The sequence below is a fragment of the Spermophilus citellus genome, assembly GCF_964194105.1.
Source record: "Spermophilus citellus genome assembly, chromosome: 3".
Lineage (NCBI taxonomy): Eukaryota > Metazoa > Chordata > Mammalia > Rodentia > Sciuridae > Spermophilus > Spermophilus citellus.
Window position 1 is genome coordinate 21,000,916 of NC_138184.1, and position 26,533 is coordinate 21,027,448.

Sequence of the window (26,533 nt, forward strand, 5' to 3'; positions counted from 1 at the left end):
GTTCTCATTCTCACTTGGCAGCAGCAACACTGAATTCAGTCCACTTGAGCAGAGCCCAGTCTAATTCAATAAAAATGTTAGCCTACTCCAGGGACTCAATCACTGGCCAGTTCAAAGTGCTCACTCCACAAGGTGCTCCCATCGTCTACCTAACAGGAATGTTGGGGGCTTTCCTGCCAGTCTACCACCCAGCCAACAGGGCCAGGGAGAGTAGGTGGTGGCGAGACCACAGCATGGCTGCTCCTTTTGCCCTTATTAGGTTGTGTCCAGCTGTCATCTGTGCACATCTGATGGCCGTGGTCTGCCCCATTGGACACCGAATGCTGCACAGAAGCCCAGTCAGTGCTGCTAACCCTTTGCCCAAGTAGTTGGTCTGCTTCTCAGCCCCTGCCAGCAGCCTCCCAGCTCCTCTGGGCAGTCTGAGCATGAGGAGAGTAACCAACCCACTGTATTTTTGGAATTAGCTTTTAAAATGTCTGTGGCTGAGAATTGGGTTCTGGGGCAGTGGGAGGAGTCCCTACCTGTTTTCCCATAGTCCAGACTTTCCTGCCTGGGAAGAGAGAGGCAGGACTGGGGCATTCTGACTCTATTGGAAGATCTTGCTCCAGGGCAGAGAGAGAGGGAGGGTGGAGGAAACCAGGCAGGCAGGGATTGGGGAAAAGGCAAGGTGGTGCTGAGCTGAGCAGGCCCTGCTTCAAGAAGAGTGTCAGCATCTCTCTTCATCTTGCCCTGTGGGATATCTCAGAACAAATGTGGAGGGTGGAGAGTACGTTGGTCTTCATCTCTCTCCCGTCACTCATCCCCCAGTGGTGGAGGGTGTCCTCTTAGGGAGTTAGCTCCACTGTCTTCTGGGCTGCATCTCCTGGCTCTTTCAGGAGACAGGAAAGCCAGACCCCATGCCAGAGGCAGCTCTGAGCTGCTTCCCGGAGCCTCTCAGTGCAGAGGCCGGGCCTGGTGGTGGACAGTCCATTGACAGAACCTAAGACAGCCTATGTATTATGGATACGGTGAGGCCACGTTTTTGTTTTGGGTTTTTACGTTTTGTACAAGAAATCGGGCTGAACCAATATCTAAACTACATCAATATAAAAAGTACACACTGGATCTCAGAATATCCAGGACCAAGACTGGCGGTGACCTCCCTCCACTCTGGCAGTCTTTCCTGGGTGTGAACTGGAGCTGCAGGGCATCCCAACATCAGACATGGAGCCTGTGAGGCCCTGCTGCCCCCGCTGTGTTTTTCCTGGTTATTAAGAAAGTTGCAGAGAGGCAGCCCAAGCCTCTCTGTCCCGACACACAAACGGATGTGGCAGCTATATCTCACTCACTGAGGTGTTATAAAGAGTCAATGAGACAACCCAGGGTTTTGCACATTTTAGGCATTTGCATATAACCTTCAACCTTTCCCCCTTATCTCTGCTGCCTGTCTTGTTATTTAGCTGACATTTTTCTTTATATTGACACCCTTTTAAACCTCAGCTGTATTCAAGCAGTAATATTTGTGAATTCTCCAGGCAAATATGCTGAACACACACACACACACACACACACACACACACAGGCACCTTAATCTTGAATTATTGGTGTTAAATTGAGGAGACGAACGTTCCAGAACAACTGACATCATCTCAACTATGATGAATGGTGCAGTGCTACACTTTGAAGGACACTGAGCTCGTCTTCATATTCAGGCAGTGTCCAGCATACAGCGAATGTTTGCTGTGTTGGCATTTCAACCCGGGCCAAGGCTGTGTCCTGTACTTCCTGGGCGTGGGCTGCTGCTCGTTTTCTCTCCAGCTCTTCCGCCTCGGGCCAGCGGTGTGATGGCTGTCCCCGCTGTCTCTGCAACTGCTCATGGGCACGTTCTTCCCATGCCAATGCCTCTTTCTTGAAGCTCCTGTCAGTGAGATCTGCTTCCCTCTCTCCTCCCAGTGGCCATCTGGTTCATCAAACTCCTGATCACTCCCTCTCATCCCCTGAAGACTTCAGCATCTGCCTCTTGGCTTTTCTCTCTGTTCCAGGTTCATCCATAAACCTTAACAGCTTCAGCTTTCGTGTTGATGTCCATCTAACATCTTGTCTCAGAGTCCCTTGACTTCTTCACCACTGCTAACTACCATCCCTCCAACCCACTTCAGCGAACCACTCTCATGACCACACACTATGGCTCCACACACAGCGAACCCCTTGCATGACCACCTTCTGGAACTACACAGTCTCATAAACCCTCCATTCTCACATTTCAATCTCCTCCAATTCTTTGTGCCCTTATTACAGGGTTTTGGCTCTTCTTCATTAAAACTCCCATATTTCCTTTTTTTTTCACAGGCCTCCATCCAACTTCCCTGCCTCAATCTAGGTCCCATGATGCATTGCTTAGCAACTTGGAAATACCTGGACATTTTCAGATTCCATAATACCTACCTGCAAATCCCCAACCTTGGAGCAATCAACCTACCTGCCAGTCAGTTCCATACCTGGGCCAGGGGTGGGGTGTGTGGCGGCTGAGCATGGTGTGGAAAATTCACCCATTTTTTCCTACAAAGTTTGTTTTGTTCTTATTTCCCTGTTTTTGATAACATTTCTGTTTAGTACGACTATTAGAAAGGGAAAACTGAATTTGTAAGTGTTCTGAAAATGAAAAAGTGCTAAAGAAGGGGAAAAAAAAGGTTTTGGATCTTTCTCCTATAAGACCTGACCTCTCCCATCGAGGGATTCACAATCAATTGATTGTGAAAGTAATTCCCCTGTATTCATCCAATTTTACACTTGTGTTTGAATGCCCTTCATCTTCCTTCTTTTTTTTTTTTTTAAAGAGAGAGTAAGAGAGATAGAGAGAGAGGGAGAGAGAGAGAATTTTTTTTAATATTTATTTTTTAGTTTTTGGCGGACACAACAACTTTGTTTGTATGTGGTGCTGAGGATCGAACCGGGGCCGCACGCATGCCAGGCAAGCGCGCTACGGCTTGAGCCACATCCCCAGCCCTCATCTTCCTTCTTGACCTTCAAAATTGCCTAAAATTGGCTCCTCCAGGAAACCTCAAGTGAGACCCAGGCTTATCTCCGCTCCTGCCGCGCTCACAGCACTTGTTATAGGATTCAGCAATGAGCTATTTATTATCCATTTCCCCTACTGGACTGTGATGGGGGTTTTGAGGCAAAGGACCTTGTCCTTGTCTTTGCTTCTCCACCTCTCAGCTTGGAGCAGAATAATGATAGTTACTTGTCAAACAAAACTGAAATAAATTATAGTCAGGAGGGCAACTCCAACTTCTTTTGGAGAACAAAAAAGTAAATGTATTGCATTAAAATGATGATGAACTCCAACTAATGATTCATAATTTGCCTGCATAGCACTCCTCCTTCGGAGCAGAGCCTCTGACTCCTGCCCCAACTGTGTGGAATGGAAGTTACCAATCACAGGATAGCTTCCTCTTGGTCACTGCTGATTGGCTTCAGCTGGGCCAATCTGAGTGCTTCCCTTGGATCTTTTGAACTAACATTAGAATAAAGGATGCAATTCCTCACTGTTGATGAAGCCGTGGCAGGTGAGGTTTGGGGAACTGTATATAACCATGTTTACCTCCACATAGAAGAAGCCCATGTGAGGTGAGAATGTACCCAGTGAGGGAAGAGAGATGAGGGAGCAGAAATGGGTTGGTGTCCATCATCCCAGGAGCCCAGCCTGCCAGCCTGTAAGCCTTATAGGCAGTTCTCTCATCAAATTACTCCTAAGAGTTGCTTTAGTCCACTGAGTTGCATTTCTGCCATTTACAGTACAAGGATCCTGATCTATCCATGTGCTTATCTTTTGCTACCGTTATCTAATTTTCTTAGAACAACTTTTTTAACTCCAAATAAAAGATAGTCAAAAGAAATGGGCTGATGGGCTATTTGATCCTTTCATCGCCCCCATTTCCCCCCACTTATTGGATTAAGATGTACACAGAGCAAATTCTCCCTTTTTAGCATACTGATCTGTAAGTCTTGAGAAAAGTATAGAGTCAGGAACCACCATCACCACCTCACCTCCATCCCAGCTTCTGGCCACCAATGATCTATGTGCTGTCCCACCTTTGCAAGAATGTCACATAAATGTGATCCTACAGGATGTAGGAATTAACACCATGCACGTGATCCCTCCATGTGGTTGAGTGTAGCCATAGTTCAGTCCCTTATGCTGGTGCTTCTTATGCCACTGTGTGATGTACCTAGTTTGTTTATCCATTCCCTAATTCCCCAGTTGTAGGACATTGAGTTATTTCCAGTCTGCTCTACCCTTGGCTTCAGGTATTTCCTTTGCATAGAGGCTATATCTTTCCATGCTGTTGCCCCATCCTTGCAATGGATGCTGTCACTTGTCACTTGACACTTCCTGGCCTATCCTAGCATAGGGAAGGAGGAGAGAGCATCCTCTGTTCTCTAATTCAGTCTTAGTGGATAGTAGGAAAGTCCTGTGTCCCCGTGTCTGAGAAGTAAGGCCTTCTTGGTAATTCTGCACTGGCCCCATCTGTAGGAGAGCATTTGTGGTTTGGGTCCAGGATGCATTTCTGCCTCTTTCTCAGCTCTTGTATGGCAGCTTGACCTTGCTGTCCTGGGGAAGAGGATGTCTTGCCTTTCCTGCTACAACTGCCGCTCCCCAGCCCACTGCAAGAGCCACTTAGCCAGGGCCACTGTCTGAGAACTGGCTCAGCTGTGGTCCTTCTGTACCTGCTGAGCTCAGTGGAAAAGAACCTGTGTGTGAGGGGAGAGCGGTGGTGGTGTGCATGTGCATGCATATACATGTCTGTTGGGATTGCTATAACAAAATACCATAGACAAGGTGGCTTAGACAAGAGACATTAATTGCTCACAGCCCTAGAAGCTAGGAAGTCCGAGATCAAGGTACCAGTAGATTCAATGTCTGGTGAGGGCTTATTCCTTACAGATAACTGTCTTCTCGCTGTGTCTTCACATGGCAGAGGGGAAGCTAGCTCTCTATAAGGATCCTTGTGACCTACTCACCTCCTAAAGGTGCCACCACCAGGTATCAGTGGGGTTAGGATTTCAGCATATGAATTGGGGAGGATAGAAATATTCAGGTCCCAGCCCCTGTGGCTATGGTTTTAAATTCTCCCACTTCCTCCACTTTAGAGAGTCATTACAAATTTTAGGTAACTTCTTCTTACTGGCTAGTACAGCGTCTGGTAACATCAGCTCTGGGTAAACAGGTACTTACATCCCATCTTTCTTTGCAAATCCTTGTTACTTTTTAGGTTTTCGGTTAGTTGTTTACCACGTGGCCTCAGCGGTCTCACAGCTTCAAGAAAAAGTTGTGAATTTGCCCCACGTGAAGGGGTTTTTTTTTTTCTTTCTGTTGTTAGGTGAGAATGATGCTTTTCCAGCTTTAGACATCCTAAGCAGAAGCCACAGAACCATCCTTACTTTTAAACAGAAGATGGAAAGACAGAACCCTGTGTTGGCTGGAGGAGCCATGACTTAAAGTGGGAGGGCCACCATGGGCCAGCTCCAGTCTCAGTCAAATTTTGGTGGACCCACAGGTGTCTGAAGACAGACCTGAGTAGACATTGAATATTTTAGAATCTGAAATCTTCTCACCCCAAATCTTGATTTTTAGTTTCTCTAGAAAAAACCTCCAGATGTGAATATCACCAGGCTATTTCCCAGGTATGGGGTGCAGTTCTCAGGTCCCCTGTTGTCCCCACACATGCATAGCCTTTGGCCTGCTTCGAGCATCTTCTTAGCTTACCTGGCCCTGGTGGGCAATGGGGGAAGCAGAGCTAATTATTTTCTGGTGAAGTTTTACCAGTTGTGAAAATGTTGAAATACTTCTGTGCCAGTGAACAAATTAGCCCATGTGACATCAGCCATCCTGTGCCTTCCCTAGGACCCTCATTCCAAGAGGTAAAGTGGACAATCCCAGCAGCACCAGAGCAGAGCTGTGACCTGACTCTATGCCTACTTGGTTACTGTCTGCCCCATCCTGAGCATGGGCACCTTTCAAGTATCACATGTCACACCCTTCAAGCTCCTGGCTCTGAGAAGATGGAGAGAGCAGAAAGACATCAATTAAGGCCATTTCTTCAAACAAAACAGCTCACGAGGGCCTCGGTGCAGAAATCAGTGCAAAGAGGAGAATGTAGTTTTGGATATTGGTTCTAGGACCATAAAGAAGAGGCTAAAACCACATTGGAAGTGAGAAATTGGAAAAGATTTAAAAGAGAAGCTTATGTCCCAGGAAAATCAAGAAGCAAGGCTGAGGGCTGGGGATGTGGCTCAAGCGGTAGCGCGCTCGCCTGGCATGCGTGCGGCCCGGGTTCGATCCTCAGCACCACATACCAACAAAGATGTTGTGTCCGCCGAGAACTAAAAAATAAATATTAAAAAAAAATTCTCTCTCTCCTCTCTCACTTTCTCTTTAAAAAAAAAAAAATTAAAAAAAAAAAGAAGCAAGGCTGATACGTGTTGGAGATATACTAGGAAATGGCTATACCTCAGGGTAGCCCATTATCAGGGATTTTTGGCTTCTTTCTACTTAAAAAGATAAATAATTACAATAAAGTAATTAACTGTTTTGTAATTAAATACCAAAATAATTAAATTTGAAATTAAACATGATAATATCAAATTGTTCAGACAGGATTAATTAGTGTCTTAATCTGATAAATCACATTTTTTATTATTATTAGGATTAAGTCTTAGAAGAAAAAAATTATAAAAGGAATCGTCCTTACATTCCACAGAGGAAGAGTGCTGGCGGCTTTGATTCCTTATATATGGAGTACTCTCGAAGGTCAAGTGCTAGAGGCTGATTTTTAAGGCACAAGCTGGAACAAGAGGAGAACATTTTCATGAGAGGACCATTTTTTTTAAATGGCAATCAGAAATTCAATAATAATAGAAGGTATCACCGGGCACAGAGACGCACACCTATAACCCCAGAGGTTCAGGAGGAGGCTATGTCAAGAGGATCGCAAGTTCAAAGCCAGCCTCAGCAAAAGCAAGGGGCTAAGCAACTCAGTGAGACCCTGTCTCTAAATAAAATACAAAATAGGGCTGGGGATATGGCTCAGTGGTCAAGCGCCCCTGAGTTTAATCCCTGGTACCAAATAATAATAATAATAATAATAATAATAATAATTAATAATAATAATGGAAGGTATCTATGTTGGTTAATTTTTCTGGGTTGACTTGGCCAGGCCACCGTACCTAGGTGTTTTTGCCAAATGCTATTCTAGATTTTCCTGTGAGGGTATTTTTGTTTTGTTTTGTTTTAGACTTAAAGTAAAGCAGAATACCCTTCATGTAGTAGGCGGGATCCAAATGGATGAGGCCTTAAGAAAAAAAGACTGACCTCCCTGGGAGAAGAGGAAAGAAAATTTGGTCAGCAGAGCACTGGTGGACTTGAACTCTTCCCAGCCTGCCAGTCCCCTGCAGATGTTGGACCTTCTAAGCTTTCATACTCACATAAGCCCATTTCTTAAAATCTCTTCTTCTCTCCCCTTCCCTCCCTTCTCTCTCCTCCTCCTTCTCTTTCTCTCCTGCTGTGGGTAGTGTTTTTCTGGAGAACCCTGACAGATGCATCTCCAAACCAAGGGAGGAGCTGTCTCAGGGCCGCTCCCTCCCTCTTTGGCCGACTCTATTGTCATAGCAGCAAAGTGCTGCGGGATGGATGGGCCGACCGTGTCCTAATAAAACTATATTTATCAAACAGGCAGAGAGCCCATGGGCCGCAGTTTGCCAATTTGATTTTTCAAAATATCGAATGAAAATGTTATTTATCTTGCAGCAGGACCTGAATAATCCCTGCGGAGACAGAGTCCAACTAGCAGGACTGGGCGTGATAGGATGGTGATGGGCAGTCCTGCTTCCCTGCATGACCTTGAAGGGATCTTGAAATTCCTTGGGCCTTGTTGCCTCTTAAAACTAAATTGTAAAGAAAACACGAATAGGGATGGGGATGTAGCTACGTGGCACAGTGCTTGCCTAGCACAGGTGAGGCCCTGAGTTCCATCCCCAGCTCCACAAAACAAAACAAACAAAAAGCATAAATACAACAAATCTTTACTGAATGGGGAGGTCTCCATGAAGAGGAAAGGGCATCCCTGAGATGCAAGGTTGCTGCACAGTTTCCCAAGCCTGTAGACACTCCAAGTAGAGAGTCAGTGGCCTGAGAGGCAGCACCAGTCCTGGTGGCCATGCTAGCCCCAGGAGTGCTAGCTTCTCAGGTTAGATGAGAGTGGACCCCTGCCTTGAGTAGATGTCTCAGTCACAAGTTACAAGAGAAGGAAGGAGGAAAGAGAAAAGAGAGGTAGAAAACAAATTAACTACCACCCTGCAGACATTCTGCCAAGTCCCTCTGTTGTCCAGTTGGGGCGCACAGCAGGCCAGCTGGACAGAGCAGGTGGATGGGGCTCTCTGGGTTCCTAGGCTCTGGATTTAGGATTGGTTCCCACCTGCTGGCCTCTCTTAGCATTGGCCTTTGCTACCTTCTAATGAAAAGGACCTTGGCCTTTTCTCAAGTCTCAGAAGGCAAGCTTTGTGGGGGAGGGTGGCTGCACAGTGGAAAATATTTGAAGATGAGGCAAGATTTACAGGAGTCTGGGGAGACTGGTATAGGCTCACTTGGTTTACGAAGGGCCTGCTAGCTGTCCTCACAGGCCACCCTGACACTGGACTCAGTGATAGCCCCCCACAGCCCGAGTGACGTCCCTACCTGCACCTGACAGAGTGCTCTCAGCAAATTAACAAACATGTCCTTCTTATGACTTGATAAGGCTAGTTAAAATTCTTTCCTAGGATTATAAACCAGCAGTGAGACAAAAGGCCAGCTTTTCTTGGTAGTGAAGCAGTAGGTTGGAAATGGGGACGCTGTTTCCTGCCATGTACAGGAAGCCAGGAGGACAGAGACAAAGAGAGGCAGAGATGGAAGACACTTGAGAGCTCCTGGTGGCTTTTAAACCCTGAATCCAGGTGTCCTATGTGACTGAGCTGCATCTCAGCCTGTCTGGCAGTTGAATGATCCTTCAGGCAAATACCCTTTTGGGTTAATTCCCCTTTGGGCTGCAGTGGTTTTGAAGGATGTATATTGTGCTAGAATTTGCCATAATAAAGTACCAAGGAGCGACTTAAACAGCAGAAATTACTGACTCACGGTTCTGGAGGCTGCAAGTCTGAGATCAAGGTATCCCCAGGGTCAGTTTCCTCAGAGGCCTTTCCTCTTTGGCTTGCAGAAGTGTCTTCATGAGTCCTCCCTCCCTAGTCTCTTATAAGGACACCAGTCATATAGGGTTAGGGCCCACCCTAAGGACCTCATTTTGAGCCAAGGCAAAGGACAAATAGGTGTTAACGAAGGAAAGGAAATGGGTAGATAGCACTTCCTCACCAACCCTAAGGTAACATCTCCAGGGGAGGAAGACACAAGCGATTTACCCCCTGGGGTTACTCTTTCCTGCCCTTTGGTCCTGTAGGCAAGATAAGAGAAGGAGGGGGCATGAGAAGAAAGGTAATCTATAAAGGGGCAAGACACCCCCACTCCCATAAGCACCAGCTCTGGGTCTCAGCTCCTTCCTCCTGTCCCCCCCCCTCTCTTTCTCTCTTGCTCTCCCCCACTCTGTTTCTTAAATAAAATTTACTTTCTGCTCTTGCCTCAGCATTTCTCAGTGTTTAATCTTCAACACTGGGGGAAGGAGGGCCCGATCCTGATCTTTTAAGACCAGTATCAGTTTTAACTTAATTGCCTCTTTGCAGACTCGGTCTCCAAACTTAGTCACATCTGGAGGACCTAGGTCCTGGCTTGAAATATGAGGTGGGTGAAGGATAACTGCATCTACAATGAGGGGTTTGAGTTCAGTTTCTGACCCCTGCAACCAAGAGAGTCCTGATGAAGAGGCATGCATATTCATGGAAAACAAAATCATCGGGGCAATATTTATCAAAATCTTACCAGATTCTGTTTCTGCTTATATTTGCTTACCTACGTTTTTAAATTTTTCTCCTTCAATGCACATGTATTCTTCTTGTAATAAAAAGGCTTTAAAATATTCAAAACCTCCCAGAGCCTTGCATGTGATGGACGGGGTAAAACCCAAGGGTGGCATTTGAAAGCAGGAGGGCAGTGGGAATGGAGTCACTGCTGATCACTGCAGACAAGCTCTGGGCACCATGGGAGGGGTAAGTCGGGGAGAGGCCACCAAGACGTGCCTGAGAGAGGTCGGAAATCAGGAAATAAGACGCAGCTCTGCCAGTGAAACCATAAAGCAAGCAAAAATGGATCCACACAGAGAAATGCCAAGTCACCTTAAAGAGGCAGGAGGGCTGCAGCAACAGACTTCCGGTAACTGGAGAAGTTCAAGAGCTAGAGAAAGATGGAGTTGGGGTGTGTGTGTGTGTGTGTGTGTGTGTAGAACAGTGACAATACAGGAGGAGGGGACCAGGGCCCAGCATTGCACCTGGAATGGTAGCATCCATAGGACACGGGAAGAGAGGCCCTTGGGAAAAACCAAGCTGCTGTTTTGAGCCAAGCATCTTGGAAAAATACAAAGTCCTCTTAGCCTCCTAGGCGCTGCTAAAACAAAAATCAAATCAAAGCAAAACAAAAAAAAATTGGGGGAGTCTCCTTTCTTTCTCTTCTTTTCTTTTCTTTATTTATGGATGAGAAAACCGAGACTCTTGTCCCTGAACCAGAGAGAAAGAGGAAATTACAATAACTGCTGCAATGGCCTCACGACGGAGTTACTGGCACTGAGACCTACCCTGGGACATCAATGTTAGGGAGGAACCCAGGGGTGCAGTGGGACTCCATGGTGGGAAGGGAGGGGGAGTCCTGAGGAAACCAAGGGTGATTGAAAGTCCCCCTGCCCATAGCAGGGAGAGCAGGCTGCTGTCATGCCCTGGTCATCTCCAGGACTACACTGAGTTTTCTGCTTGGTGCTCTGTCATAATCCTCCTTGGTTTCTCCTAAGACTCGTCAAATTCCATGACACAAGAGCATGCCATCAGCAGTGTTTGGTGGGAGAATGGCAGAGGGTGCTGGGAGTGGGGCAGGGCAGGGATGTGGCAACTTGGGCTGAAATCCCCAGTGGGCAGCTTCAGGGGACACTCATTGAAGAGAAGCTTGAGATGAACCCCTCTGTCCTCACAAAGAAAAGGGAAGGGGAGCCTCAAAACATAGGAGGCCAGGTAAGGGGAGTACACAGGCACTCATCTTCAGAGCCACAGTCCCCTCAGATAGAACAGGTACCCGTGACTCTCCACGGGAGAGGAGGTCTGGGACACTGGCTCTGAATCCACCCCACAGGGCGTGGGGCAACAGCCATGTCAGTCAGGTCTTAGGTGATGAGGCTCAGAGAGGTTACGTGGATGGCACAGGAAAGAGGCAGGATTTGAAACTTCCCATTTCCAGACACAGAATGTGTCTTACTAGTCCGTGCCACGGCCCGCAAGGTCTGGAGTGTTGATATCCAGCGCTGGCAGGATGATGTGGGGTCCTGACCCATGAACACCCCTGTCATTTTCTTATCACCACAGAATCTTCAGTACTCAGGCATAAAAGCATGCAGCTGAGCCTTGGCTATGAGCGCATCTTCACCTGCTGCCCTGATCCTAGCTGAGGTTTCTCCTCTCTGGAGACTGATGATCCTGGGCATGAGAGCTGGAGCGCAGGCTGATTCTCTCTCTCTTCCTGGAAACAGGGCCATTTGTAGGGAGTTGCATCACACAAGCCTGTTCCCAGCACGCAGCCACCTTTGGACATTATACCAGTTGCTGCCCTTCCGCCCAGGTCCCTTTACCATTTCTGTACCCACCAGCCCCTGGTGCTTTCTCTCCAACAGCCAGCCCCTAAGGGTGGCTACTGAGACCCACTTGACCTATGTGCACCAGGAGCTGGAAATGCCCGAACCTGGCATCCTCCTGAGATCCCCTGGAACCAAACACTAATACCTACTTCAGCTCCCTTGTCCCTGAGGAGGACCTGCACTGTCCCCAGTGCGCCCCTGTGGGAATGACCCAATGTCACCCTCCAGACTTGTGGTCACACTCCTGCTTCTTAATCCCACTCCCCCACTCTCCTAGCAGGTTTTCCAGGAAATGCGTGCTAAGAATATTATTCCCTAATAGACTGCTTCTAGAAAAATCCTCATCTTAGGGTCTGCTTTTGGGGAACCCACCTAAAAGGATTGCACTAAGAAACCCAAATGCTGAGTCTCCAAAGTGGAAGACCAGCAGACTGGTGCCTTGGGGCTGAATTTGGCCTGTGGTTGTTTGATTGGCATGCCTCCCCCACACCTCCTGGTCCTTCCTCCTAGCAAGCATTCCACTTCCCTTGTGAGAATAAAATTCCTAACATTGGCTAATGGAGTGCTTATCAACTGTGTTGATCATTCACAAAGAAAAACAAATGCAGGTGGCCACAACCTAATCAGTGCTTCAAGAGCCATCAGATTCACACTCACCTGCAGTTACCTGGGAGGAAGGAGATGTCATTACCCCATTTCCCCCCCCCCCGCCCCCTCCTGCAATGGGTGAGGATTCTGAATAGTGGGTCCTGGTTCATCCAGTCACACATCCGGGAACCCTCTAATCACTGGACCACATAGAGACCCAGCAATCCACACCTGCTCTCCGGTACCCAACCAAAGGCATCTCATAACTGGAAGGATTTCAATTTGGTTTTTGTGAGTCTCTTTCCCTATTAATGGCTCTCTCCCTTTCAACAGCTTAAGGTTTAATTTGGGTAGGCCCAAGCATAAAGAAGTAATAGAGGCTGATGTATTTTTGGAAGGATTTGTATCTATCTTTAAAAGAAAAGTCGAAGTATCTACATATATTTAAATCCTCCAGTTGCAGAGTGGCAGTTCCTGGTACCCAGCATTTTCACAAGCTGGCCGAGGGTGCTTCCAGAATTTGGACCTTTGTGTGCATAGGCTGTGGGAGAACCAGAGCCCGTAGATGCAAGAGAAAAATCTGCAATCCTTCCACTCCCTGCCCCGCCCCTCCCCACCACTGCCACCTTGTGCCATTCCTCCTCCAACAAGCTGTCAACTCTGCAGTGGAGAACAGTGCCAGTCTGCAGGCTTTCTGTTCCCAGAGCTCAGGGGATGACTCAGTGACTGAGGTATTTCCTTTTTTCATGAGCCTACCATGCAGAGATTTCAAATTATTTCCCTGAAATGTTTCTCGCCTCATCTTATTGCATGCCTTGTCCCCAGAAGACACGATTTTCAAAAGATTCTTCCTAGCAACGTACCAGCCAGAATCTATTAAGCTCTTACTAGACATCAGGCACCCAGCTCAGCATTTTCTGTCTTCTCATCCAGCCTCACTGCCGCACTGTAAGGTTTGCATAATAACATTCCCATTTTCTGGATGAGGAAGTGGGTGGGGCCCAGAGAGTTTGCCTAAAGTCATTTTGTTCAGAAGTAGCAGAACAAGAACTCAAACCCACATCCATTTGTGTTTTTAACTGCTCTGCCGTACTGCCACACCACTGTGACAAGGTTCTTGTTATTCATCGGACATCATATTATTTGTCTAAAATTGTTACTTCCCTCTTTCTTCCTTTGATATGACTTTTCTACAGGCAAATCTCCTACGCTTGTCCATATGATTTTGGCCATATCACTTGCTTTGGCCAATGGAAAGAGTGTACCCTTCTGATCCCAGAACTTAGGTGGCCTGGCACATTTCTGCCAACCATCTTCGAGTTTCCACTCTCTGCCATGAGTAAGCATGCTCATGAAGCCATTGACTCTCAGCCTGAGCCTAAGCATAAAGACCTATGGGACAGACCTGATCACAACCTGAAGCCTAGACTTCATCCTGGCTCATCCAGACTCAGCTGAGTCCAGCCAAGATGGACCAAGTCACAGCTGAACAGCACCCCATGGGCACAAAATCAGTGGTGGTCGTTGTAGGTGATTGAGCTGTTGGTGCTATTTGTTATAGCAGCAGAAACTTCTCACTGCTGCTTGTAATAGCACTCTAGTCTTGGCAGTGTCGCATGGCCCAGCTCTCAGCACCATGGTGGCAGAGTACACCATGATTTCAGGGAAGAAATAAATGGGTTAAAAGATCATATGATGGCTCCTCTGTTCTGGTCTCCATCCCTCACTGCCTCCTAAGAAGCTCACTTCCTCTCTGGACACTCTGAAAGGAAGATTGCCTAGATGGGGCTCTGAAGATTTATGTGCAATTAACATTCATGGTTCCTGTGCTGCCTTTACCTGATCAGCACCTGAGTCCCCTGTGACCTTTGTCACTCTCCTACAAGCACACTCCCACTTGACAGCAGTCAGGGCTACTTGCCTATTAGCCCTCCAGGTCCTGCCTTCAGTCTTCCCTGTATCATAGAGGGATGAACCTTACAAACCAGTGTCTCTTGGAGCTCTTGCTGGCTGGTTTCCAGCTAGGTGTGGCTCTTGTCAGATTCCAATGAGAGATCAGAGGAGGTGAGGAAGGAAGATGCCAGGTGTTTCTCTCTCTCGTTCCTGCTGCTCTGGCTGGTATCTATGTATCCTCCAGGGGTGTAGCCCTTCCTCTCTACAGGGCCTGCCACTGTCATTCCAAGTTCTTGCTGGCCACCGGAACCTGGGTCCAGGAACATCCTCCTGACTTTTGACCCCTCTGACCCAAAGAGGCAGCTTCCAGCATAGCTCAGCCCTGGGCTGTCTCACCCTCTCCTTCTCCCTTGCATCTCTTTCCTTTTCACTGGGAATCTCCTCATCTCAAATACCTGGCCTGGGTTCTGTTTTTCCTCAGTGAATGTTGGCCAGTGTGGCCTCTCAGCCCCTGAACATAAAATGAGGACATGTTAAGGTGCAGTTGACCTCGCTGACAAAATGTTTTGTAGCTATTTACCCATTGTTATGGTTTAGATATTAGGTGTCCCCCAAAATCTCATGTGTGAGACGATACAAGAACATTCAGATTGGCTTATGAGAATATTGACCCAATCCGTGGATTAATCCACTCATGAGGATTAACTGAGTGGTAACTGTAGGGTGGAGGGCGTGGCTGGAGGAGGTGGGCATTGGGGACATGCCTTTGGGGTGTATATTTTGTATGTGGTGAGTGGAGTCTTTCTCTGCTTCCTGGTAACGTCCTGAGCTGCTTTCCTCCACCACACTCTTGCGCCATGAGGTTCTACCTCATCTCGAGCCCCATGAATGGAGCTGGCCATTTATGGACTGAGACCTCTGAGACCCTGAGCCCCCAAAGAAACTATTCCTCCTCTAATCGTTCTTGTCAAGTCTTTTAGTCACAGCTTCAAAAGCTAACTAAAACAACTATATGTTAACTCCAAATAGTTTTCTTTTTGTGTGGCCAATATCCCCCCAGCCCCTGCCTTCAGCCCTTGGAACATTTATTTTTGCAGCCATTGGAGAGCTCCTGGGACATGTGAAGAAAATGATATGATGGTGGGAACCTCAGTAAACCAGGCATCCCAAAGAGTGGTTGCAAGGGACTGCCTCCTCAAGACCATCACTGTCTCAGCGAAAAGCCAAGAGGAGAAGAAACCCAAAGAAAAAGTGCTCAGTGTCAGGCGCCATTGTGTCCAGGATCCAGCCCTGCAAGATGGTGGGCTTTGCCCTTTAAGAGGCCCTGAGCACAGGAGGACCTTGTGGCTGTCTAGGAGATGGATTTTTCTCCACAAGCTGAGAGGCAAGAGGATTGTAAATGTGTCAATGGAATTCAGATTTCCCAAGTTGCCCAACCACTATAATAAAGTTAAAAGCGAGGCTCCCTGGAAGCATGCCGAGGCTCTAATGCAGGACGCTGCAGAGCTACGGAAGACACAGAGCAACTCTGGCAGCCCCTCCTCTGCAAATGGATTTGGCTGCCTTGAGCTGGGGCCTGGAAGCACAGGGCTTAACCCTGCTGCTGAGGGCTCACCTCAAGCAGGCGGCCACACCCAGGGAAGGCCACTCTGCTGACATGAGCACCCTGAGCCTGGAGTTTTCTCCCAAGGCCAATGGGCAGGTTAAACTGTCAGCCTGGCAACTGGCTCAGAAAGAGCTGGAGCTCAATGCCTGTCTGGGATGTCCCTGGACAGGAACTGGGCTGCAGCAGGCCCATGGGGCAGGGGTCCAGGCAGAAGGCACAGTAGGAGGCTGTGGGCTGTCCACTCACCTGTCCTCTGGCCCTCAGCTAGTAGCAATGGAGAACTTGATCTTGTGACATGCTCCCCACCCAGCCACCACCCTTCTGGATGGCAGCTGGAATAGGGGTGAAAGCCTCATGGTTGGAGATGGACCAGTTGGAAATGGTGCTGGAGCAAGATCTAAGATAATACAGCAATCATGAGACGAAGAAGGGAGGATTGCAGGAGGGTTTGCCTCACAGGGGAAATGGATCCAGTCTTTAACCATTTGAAGGACATTGAATGACAAGGCTTTCTTGAGCATCTACTAAGCATCTAATTACCCCCAAGAGCTATTCACATCCCTGGATTTTCCAGAATACCTTTTATTAACCCCCAAACAGCCTGGTCAATGAAGGTGTCCTTGTACAATGTGCCTTTGTTTATGTGCCAGGGAGCAGGTGCCCAGGGGTTGAATCAGGTGAAGAGACAGATCATGCCAGCAGGGCCCAGGGAGCCAAGCCATAAGAGGCACTTGAGATGGAACAGAATGGAGTAAATTGTATTTACCAGAATTTTCAGGGAGCAGAGATGCCAAGCAGCATGTGTTGGAAATGAATCTTTTGATAAGTTGCTGGTGGAACAGGGGAAGCTCTGCTCCCCTGGGGCACGCTGTAGCCGCCTAGTAAGAATCTGTTGAAGAAATGCTTGAAACACTGAAGGTGTCTAAAGTGCCACCTGGGCAGATAGATGGGTGTATGTCAACGAAGGGCTCCGGTGTAGCTGAGTTAGTAGTCACTGCTAATTACATTCCTCTTCATTTTCTCCAGCTGCCCAGAAATTGATGTTGAACAAATGTCTGAAGAATATCTTATTCAGGGGACCTGCTCTTTGTCACCCCCCCCCCCATCACTTAGATCAGACATAGCTGGGGGTTGGAGTTCAAGGATGGGGAGACTGAACTTTGCCTCTAACCAGCTGTGTCTCGTTGAGTAAATGATTTACCCTTTCTGAGCTTTCATCCTTTATCTCCCCAAGGATGAGCTAAGACTCCCCCAGAAGCCCTTGCCCTGGGCCGTCCTTGAATCCAGGTGAGCAGTGCTTGCTTGAAGAGGCTGGGGCTAAGGAGGTGGGAGTGGGTGGGAACTCTAATGACCCACCACTCACGTGGAACACGTCCCACAGCCAGCACGCTTATGACCAGGGGCATCTTATTACCCCACTTAATTCTTACAATGACACACACATTGATCAAGCACCTCCCAGAGTTAGGTAAGATCAGGTGAGCTGATTAGGATGGTACTATATGGGTTGGAGGCACTTGGACACTCTGGGACATGGGACAAATGTCATAGCCCCATTGAGAGGAATAATTGCAGGCAGTAACTGAAGGCCAGAGAGAGAAGTGGGTCTGTGAACTTTCCCGGTCCCAGCCCATGGTACTGGTTCTCCTTGGAAGGCCTGCCTGTTCCCTAGCCACCCGGCCACTTCCTTCCTGGGTGTAGGCGGCCCTTAGGGCCCAGCTCTGCCGGGAAAGGCCTAGACACCAAGAAGAGCCTGTGCTCCCCAGCCTGCCGAACTCCTGTTTACCACTTAGTCCCAGCCAAATGGAATAAGTGCAGTATTGATTAATTGTGTTTTTTTTTTTTTTTTTGGAATACATATTCACTCTGACGTTTTATCATTAATGCATTAAGAAGCTGAACAAGCAATAAGATGAAATGGACTTCAAAACGCAGCAGAATTTTGATCCAGTGTGGTCTGAGATACAGCCATCACCTCCTGGCAGGAGACAGCCTCCATTATAGCCCACACCTTGGCTGGAACTCCAGAGCTCTTTGTTCTTAACCTTCCATTTGTCTTTCCTCAGAGAGCAGGTGTGCCTTGTGCTCTGTGCAGCACGAACCTCCATGGTGATGGGGAGGTGTATAAATTCCCAGGGAGGATGGGAGGAGAAGGAGTGAGCTTTTTGCTGTGCTCAGACAGGTGGGAAACGGTGGACCCTGCTGGGGTGATGGGGGTGGGGCATGGTGACCTCACCCTCTTGTCTTTCCAGCAGCAAATTCCAGAGGGTGGGGTGGACTCACAGGTCCACTGGCTCTGACCCAGGGGTTTTAGTCCACTCACTCTGTCTGGCTGCTAGGGTGCTCTGCGTTCTCCGGCTGGGTTGGGCACTGGCTCTGTCCTTGGGTGACTGAGGATAAGCGGGCTAGCTTTTTTCTGTTCAGGGGCCTCAGTTCCTTCATTTGCCAAATAGGGAAACTGGGTTGGACGATATCTCAGAGCCTTGAGGACCCAGCAGTTTGATTCTTCTGTCTCCCTCCCTTTCTCCTCTTCCTTCTTTCCAAAACCATTTTACTCCTGCAGAGTCTGGTCAGAAGCTCTCCAGATATACTGACAGGAACAAAAATTACCAAAAATAACAGCAATGACCTCCTTTAAAAAAAAAAATCACAGAAGAGTTCAGATGTCAGCTTTCAAAATGTAGCTTAAGATGCTCCGGAGAGCACGGAGGGGCTTTGACTCAGGCCAGGTGGGTCAGATGATGACCCCAGAATGGGCCAGGCCAAGATTAAGATTTCTCTCCCTCTTTCTGCTTTCCCTCCCAAAGCTCGAGGGTCTCCTGGATATCAGCAGGATGAGACTTGCCCCTCCTGGATGCTCACTAGCCCAGAGACGGTGCACACAGGTATCTGAGGCTGGCTGCTACCTCCTGGAGTACCTTGAAGGTCTCTCCTGCTCTGAGAGGCCCCCAGCCCTGAGACCCACAGGGACACTGAAGGCTCTTAGGCTTGGCCATTTCCTCGTGTTTTGGAGGGGTCATGGGGGAATTGCTGTGTGCTGGGTACTTCCTGTGCTGGATTCTGCAGGGCATCTAGCAGGAGAGCTGTATGCATGGATGTGACTGGCCAGGACACTGTGGCAGGCTGAATCCAGGATGCTGCAGGAGCCCAGAGCAGCAGGTGGAGGGGTGGCGCTGGATAACTGGAGTTAATGTCTGGGTGGGAGTTAGCTGAACAGGGGGCCGCAGAGCCTGGAAACCCGAGAAGCCTTGGCTGGTTCCGAGAGTAGGCAGCGAGGGCAGGGATGATGAGAAATGGTGCTGCATAGACAGGCAGGAGCTGGCAACTGTGGCTGCTGGTTGTAGCACAGGGTGCACCTGGAGGGAAAGAGATGAGCAGCTAGGCCCCTACTCCCTACTATATGCACCAGGACATGAAATTTCCAAATATGACATCTAGTTCCACCCTCCAAACAGCCCCAGGAACATGCAGAGCCGACTGGCTAAGCGCCAGCCACTCAGAGCTTGACTGGCATCCCAATTCTAGTCCACCACTTCCAATTGTATGATCTGGGCAAGACCCTCAGGACTAAGTCCCCTCCTCTATGATGGGGGGGGGGGGGTATGCTGGTTCCACAGGGTTTTTGGGGCCCGACTTTGGGCCCAGACTGTCAATGAGGAAAGCGACTTGCCCAAAAGCACCATCAGGTTTCATATCTCAGCCTTTTCCTCCAATTCCTCACCCCCTGGTGTCCCCAGGCTCAGGTGGGGCTCTGTGGGAGCCCTGGAGGCCTGGCACTCAGGAGTTGGAGAGGCAGGAAGTAAGGCAAGAGGATTCTCTTGCAGGCAAAGTTAATTTCAGGCCTAAACTTTTAACAATGATAAGGTAAACGTGGGCCCAAGGCTGCCCCACAGACCCACAGGTTAAATGCCCTGTGAGATCCCCAGCTGCCCTTCCAACCTTGATGGAGGGCAGATAGATAGCCTCTAAAGTCACCCAGAAAAGCTTCTAGTCAGTGTGTCCTTGTGAGGTCTTCCCTCAGACCTCGTCATTTTTTACAAGGTCAGAGTCAGGACCCCTGATGTCTCTCCCTGTGGGGACACGCTCACCATTTCCAACTGCTCCTATCTGGGAAGAGCATCTCTCTGTCCATCTAGGATGCTCTTGAGGGCCTCAGGAGCCCAGGCTCCTGCTCACTGGCCAATCAGACCAGCCAGAGGGAGGGTCAGGACGACTCGGTGCCAGACAGGCAGTAAAGGCTGTTCAAAGTCAGCCAGACCCCAGTCCCAGCTGCAGTGAGTGCCCCTGCTGACACCCTACTCACAGAATTGCCTCCCTCCCGCTGAGCAGGAAGCACCTGGGTAGGAGTCTGGCCCACCCTGGCCCATTCAGCCTGGGCCTTTAGTCTTAAACCCTAGACCCGGGCTGAAAACACATCCTGTTTATGCTCCTTCCCCAGCCACTCACAAGAATCTATCAGTCACCTGCACAAGAATCTAAGCCTCAGGGTCGCTTCTGAGGAACCTGACCTAGGAGACCCTGCACCCCTACATTCTTCTCCTACTCAAACCAACACCCACCAGATTGTGGGGGAGGGGTTAGAATTTCTCTTCAACTCTGTGGGAGCTCGGTCTAGATTTGTTTATTTCTTTAAGAATAAATAAGTCGTTTCCTGCATACTTGTAGTGGCAAACTTAAAGCACCGCACACTTACAGTGTGCTAAGTGTATACTTGGGGTGGGGTGGGGGCATGCAGGAAGACAGCAGCCCATGGTGGGTTTAGAACCCCAGTGGGGCCATCAGACCTCACGGAATACATTCCCCAGGACTCCACTTACTAGCTGGGTGCCATTAGTTAACTTAAATTATTCAAGCCAGATGTTTTGAAAATGAGAGCAGAAAGACTGCAAGGATATTGACGGGGACAGTATGGTACCTGCAAAAATGGCACCAAGTTTGTGAGGCTTCCTGGAGTCTATTTCCCCCACCCACTGAATCTGGACAGACCTGTGACTTGCTTTGGCTATAGGATGTTGTGGAATTGACCTTGAACCAGTTCTGAGCAGGGTCTAGCCAGTGGTTGGCCCTGGCAGGAACCCAGGGTGCAGGAGAGAGGTTGAAAGACTCCCTCCCTTTCCCCTAGTGCCCTGGCTACTGCTATCCCTCTTCCCAGCTCCAGCTTCTGCTAGTCCCTGAAGATGCTCTTTCCTCTCTGACCATCAGCCCTTTCAGGGTGGTGTCTTAGGCAGGGTTTCCCAGAAGCACAGGGAGATGGGAGGACTTGGGAGACTTTGCTTTATTCACAAGCATACCCTGGAAAATGCAGAAGGGGGAATGGTCAAACAAGGGTGTGAGGACAGGAGGGGGCTGGGTATGTAGGTCACATCACAGAGCGTTCCCAGTCAGAGACCAGGGACATCTTCCCACCACCAACCATCCGTCCTCTGCTCAGGGCTGCCTATGGGACACCTCTGGCTATTGTTTGTGCTGGCAACACTGGACTCCAAGGGCAACTCTTTGGTAAACAGTCTGGGTTCTGGATGCAGGGGTGGGCTCTTTGGAATCCCTACACTTAAGGATACTCCTCCTCCAGCCTTTGTTTTTTATTCACCAAGATAAGCAGTAGGAAAGTATGGGTTTTATTTCCTCTGCACCTTGTCTAAGAGGCAGAAGCAATGGTTGTCTTGGAGCAGATTGGAAAAGCTCCCAGGAGAGGAAATTCAAAGTGCCCTGTTACCTTCTTGAAGTGGGAAGAGGCAGGAAATAATGAATATCTCTTTTTTCTTGGTTGGTGGGGGAGGTAGTGCCAGGGATTGAACCCAGGGCCTCAGGCATGCCAGGCAAGTGCTCTGCTATTGAGCTACATCCCCAGCCCCACTTCTATGTTATCTTGCTGCCATGTGTGCTGAGTAGAACTGACCCTTTTGGAGTGTGGGCTCTGGGTTCAAACTCTGACTCTTCCATGCTCCAGCTGTGTGACCTCAGGCTGGTTATTTAACTTTTTCTGTACCTCTTTTTTTGCCATCTGTAAAATGGGGATGACAAAATCACAATAATAACCACTTTGTAGAGTGGCCATATGGAGTGAGTTAATGTAGAGAGTTTAAGAGCAAATTCTACAGGGATTAAGCAATCAGCACCATGCAGGTCTTAGCTGTTGCTATTATCAAACATTAAAGGAATCTCTTTATAATTTGAATTTGCATGTTGTAAATGGTTCCCTTTTGTGAATTGGCCTTGGGTGACCAGACAAACCTTCCTGCTTTCAACAAAACAAGTTTGTACCTTTTCCCTGAGTTGGTAAGAGCAAGACCTGGCATTGATGGGATCCCAGGTGGGCCTTTAAGGTGATGTCTACCTGGGGCTGGGGTTGAAAAGGTGGTGAGAGCTCATGGTAGGCCCCACACTTTCTTACACTCACCTCTGCGCATGTTGAAACTTGGAAAACATGGGGGGCGGGGAGGGTGTCTGCTAATCATGAAGGTGACTGCCCCTCCCTTGCTGGCCCGTGGGTTGTGCCCACTAAGCACATTCTGTTTGCCTCATATTGAAGCAAGAAGCTCTGAGCTGAGGTGCTCTCTGCAGAGAAGCAGTGAATCAAAAGGTTGGCAGTGTTTATTGATTTAGTAATTCGCACGCATTTTTCCGGATAGATTATGTTCCCGGAGACTGTGACAGCAGAAGCCAGCTGCTAATGCAATGCAGGCTGCAGGACTGCAGGGCTGCAGAGGCAGCACAGGGCAGTGGGGATCCCAGGGAGGGCCACCTAGGGTGGGAGAGCAGAGAGGGACTTCACCCAGACTCTGGGGGACCTGAGACGGCGCTGCAGGGACCACACTCTGCACTGCGTTCTTCAGGGCATGGTGACACACATTTCTTCAAGATGCCCCTACAACCCCTTTCAGAGATGAAGGTTTATTTCCCCAGCTGTCCCTTGGCAAGAAGCACCTGAACATACCCTCAGAGGCCAACTGGCCTTCCTGGAGATGCCTCAGTGAGGAACAAGGACTCACCCAAGGTCCCAAGGCCCCTCAGGACAGTCACACCAGCCCACACTTCCCTCAATTCAGAACATTCTGGAAGGTCACTCAACTCCAGAGCCCCACAGGAACCTCCTCCCTCTGCCCAGCCCTGTTTCCATCCCTTCCCCTCCATGGGTGTTGATCCCAAGAGCATCCCTAATGAAGTCCTGCACACTACCCAGAGCCTCCTTGCATGCTTTGCTGGGAGTCTGACCTGCTGCAGGCCCTACTCCTGACTCCAGGCCCCCGAGTGGAGCAGCAGGCCAAAGCCTCGGGTTCTCTATAGCTCTTCACCTTGTGTATCAAAGCCTGAACCTACAGGGTGGCTTTCGAATGATGTGATATGTGATTACAGAGATCTGTCCCATATGACAATCCCTCAGCCCAGGCAGATATGGCCCAAAGTGGATTGTCTTCTTGTCAACCTCACTTGCCCACCCACCCCCAGGGCTTGTCTGTTTCCCATCAGTGACCCCAGAACTCCCCTGGTCTGTGATTCCCCCCTTCAGGGGAGAAAGTTCTCCATCTATCCGGGAGCCACTTGGGGGTCACAACTGCTGTGGAAGCCAGGTCACAAGAGGACTGTAAGAGTGTGTCATGTCAAACCAAGGGAAACATCTGTGGGGATGAATTTCAGACACTAGGAGCAGGTGCCAGGAAGCAGAAAGAGCACATTGGTTTAGAATCCAAATCTCCTGATCATTTATTTATATGTTCTAGCATTTCCTTCCTCTATACAGTTTCTTATTGTTCTATTCCAGTCCTAAGCATATGACAGTATGTTAGATATCAACAACTCCAGAAGAATCAGCTAGATGGTCCTACCCCAGACCACCTGCCTTTCTGTTTTAAGGTACTTGTATGTATAATCGATACGTACATCCATACAGACATCTATTCATTCTTTCATTCACTCAATAATACTTATCAAGCTCCTGCTAAGTTCTGATGGATGATAAATGAATGGGTGGATGGATGGGTAAAGAGGCACTACCTGGAAGGCATCTCAGTTGTGGTTCCCGCCACCTGACGCGGCCAGGACTCTCCTTCCACTCTGACCCTTAACCAGGGCACACCACAGGCTCCGTCTCCTGCCTTGTAGTAGCCCTGTCTCCACCCCTGGCTTCCTTTTCTGGACCAATTAGTGTTCCACGAGGAGACAGAAACTACCAGTTCTTCAAGCAGAAAGAGTTTAATATCAAGAATCATTGCCAGCTGGGTGCCATAATGCACACCTGTAATCCCAGCGGCTTGGGAGGCTGAGGGAGGAGGATTTTGAGTTCAAAGCCAGCCTCAGCAATGGCGAGCCGCTAAGCAACTAGTGAGACCCTACAGTAGGACTGGGGATGTGGCTCAGTGGTTGAGTGCCCCGAGTTCAATCCCTGGCACCCACCCCCCATAAAAAAGAATCGTTGCCAGACATGGTGGTGTACCTGTAGTCTCGGCTACTTAGGAGGTTGAGGCAGGAGGATGGCTTGAGCCCAGGAATTAAAGACCAGACTAGGCGACAAAGCAAGAACCTATCTCAGAAACAGAAACAAAAACAAAAGCAGAATTGTTAATCATGAAATCTAAGAGGCAGGAAGACAGCTCTAAGCTAGAACAGAGGTAGAATTATGTGGAGCAGCCACGACTTGTGAGTCAGGGGGGCACTAAGGGAAGAGGTCAGAATTACCATAATGCCTAGAAGCTTTGGGGAGGGACCTGGCAAAGCTTGGATTCCGCTATCTGGCTGGTGTTCCTGTTTGTGAGCTCGGGCACCCACAGACCTCTGCAAAGGGGATGCTGGGCAGCTTGTGCAGTGCCTCTGGCCAGAAAGTGAAGGATGCAGCTAGCTCTGCAAAATGGAAAATGGGAAAACCGCAATGTAGATTCATCATCTGCTTTAGGAAGGAGCTGGTGCTGCCAGGAAGAGGAGTTTCTGGATGCTGCTCACAGGAGCAGAGAGCAGAGAGGGAGGAAAGGGGTCCGTGCTGCCTCCTCCAGCCTTCCACTCGCCATCGCCCCCTAGTGGCAGAGCCTATCCGAAAGTGTCTGGCAAAAGGGGAGCTGTGTTTGCAGAGCCCCCGCCCAGCACCGCTGAGCAGAGTACAGGAACTTGGGGCTGGAGCCCAAAGACATAGTGCCCTCTAGCTAGAGGCACCACACGCACCACCCCCCCTCCGGCGACAAAGCCCAGAGAGATCTATGACAAAAGGAAAAGAGCTGAGGTGCAGTTTTCCTTTTTCAGTGCCATGGCCAGGACACAGATTGGGGCTTGAGAATGGGTCTGAGGACAGAGGCAGATGAGAGACACCATCAGGAAGGCAGACTCGGCTCTCCCTTCCTGAGAAGCAAAACTGAAATGCCTTCTGGAGAGAAATTATACTTCCAGGCAAAATGATGCAATTAGTCAAGTCCATTGGAACCGGGAGGGTGGAGAGAGTGGGGGTCACGGTGGTCCTGATAGAGCTGCCCTGCAGTTAGGCAAGGGCTGAGGCGGAGGGAAGCAGATAGTCAGACACGAAGATGCTGTTACCTGGACTCCTGAGCCATTCACTTTAAGGCTATTTGATTATCTAATCCTGCAAAGGAAGCCCGGGAAGCCTGCTGGGTTTCAATGGGATTAGGTGCTCAGGCCAGCCCCACCCCATTAAAAAAAAAAAAAAAAAAAATCAGACTCCAGGGCAGGGCTGTCTCTCCATCAGTACAGCCCCAGGCTGGGAACCCGAGGGCAAGGGCAGGCTGGATCCTGTAATGGGCTGCTAATTGCTCTGATTGCAACTCCAGGGCAGAGTGTTTCTGGAACTGCAGAACTCTTGACAGAGGAGGAAATACCAGCAGAACATTTTTGATGAATAATTCATTGAGCTGAAATGGGAAATGAGAAAGTTTTCTTTCCACCAAAGTTGAATTTGAAAAAAATTAAAAAAAAAAAAAGAAAGAAAGAAAGAAAGAAAAAATAATAATAGCAGCAGAGCTGAGCATTCTGGCCTCCCCACAGTAAAACTTTTTCTTTGCATAACCATAAAGGATTGCTCACTATGATTTGCTCATGACAAATACAGGACCTAGGCTGGGATAGAAAAATATCCTCTGTCACCTGGATTAATGGTAAATTTGATTTAATCACAGCCACCTTTTGAGTGTTTATTCTACAAGTATTATTGGGTAGCTACCCAAAGCCAAACCCCTCTGCTGGGTGTTAGAGATTCTGTAGTGGCTTGTTTTTTTTGGTTCTGAAGGAGTGTGTATGTGAGGGGGTGGGAGAGTGTTTAGACATTGTAAGAAAAGACAATCGATAATCCACAATTCAAGAGAGTCGAGACACATCTTGTGTCAGTGAGAGCTCGACTGGAAAGTCAGAAACCACCAGAAGTGTGTAGAGAGACGAGAACACGGGGACTGGGTTACTTAATGTGGCTGATAAAATGCTGAGAAGCCTGAGACGGTGAAGAATCCAGAAATAACCACCAGCAGGAAGTCATTCAACAAAGAGGCCAGGAGAGCAGGGGATGTTATCTGAGCCAGGCCTGGGGATCACCTGGGGGGACCGGAATCAAGAGAGAAGCCATTCAGTGAGGTCTAGCCAGTGTGAGTGGAAGCCCAGAGGGTAGCTGGTGTGAGTGGAAGGCTCCAGGGATCTTCAGCCCTGGTGAAAGTAAGAT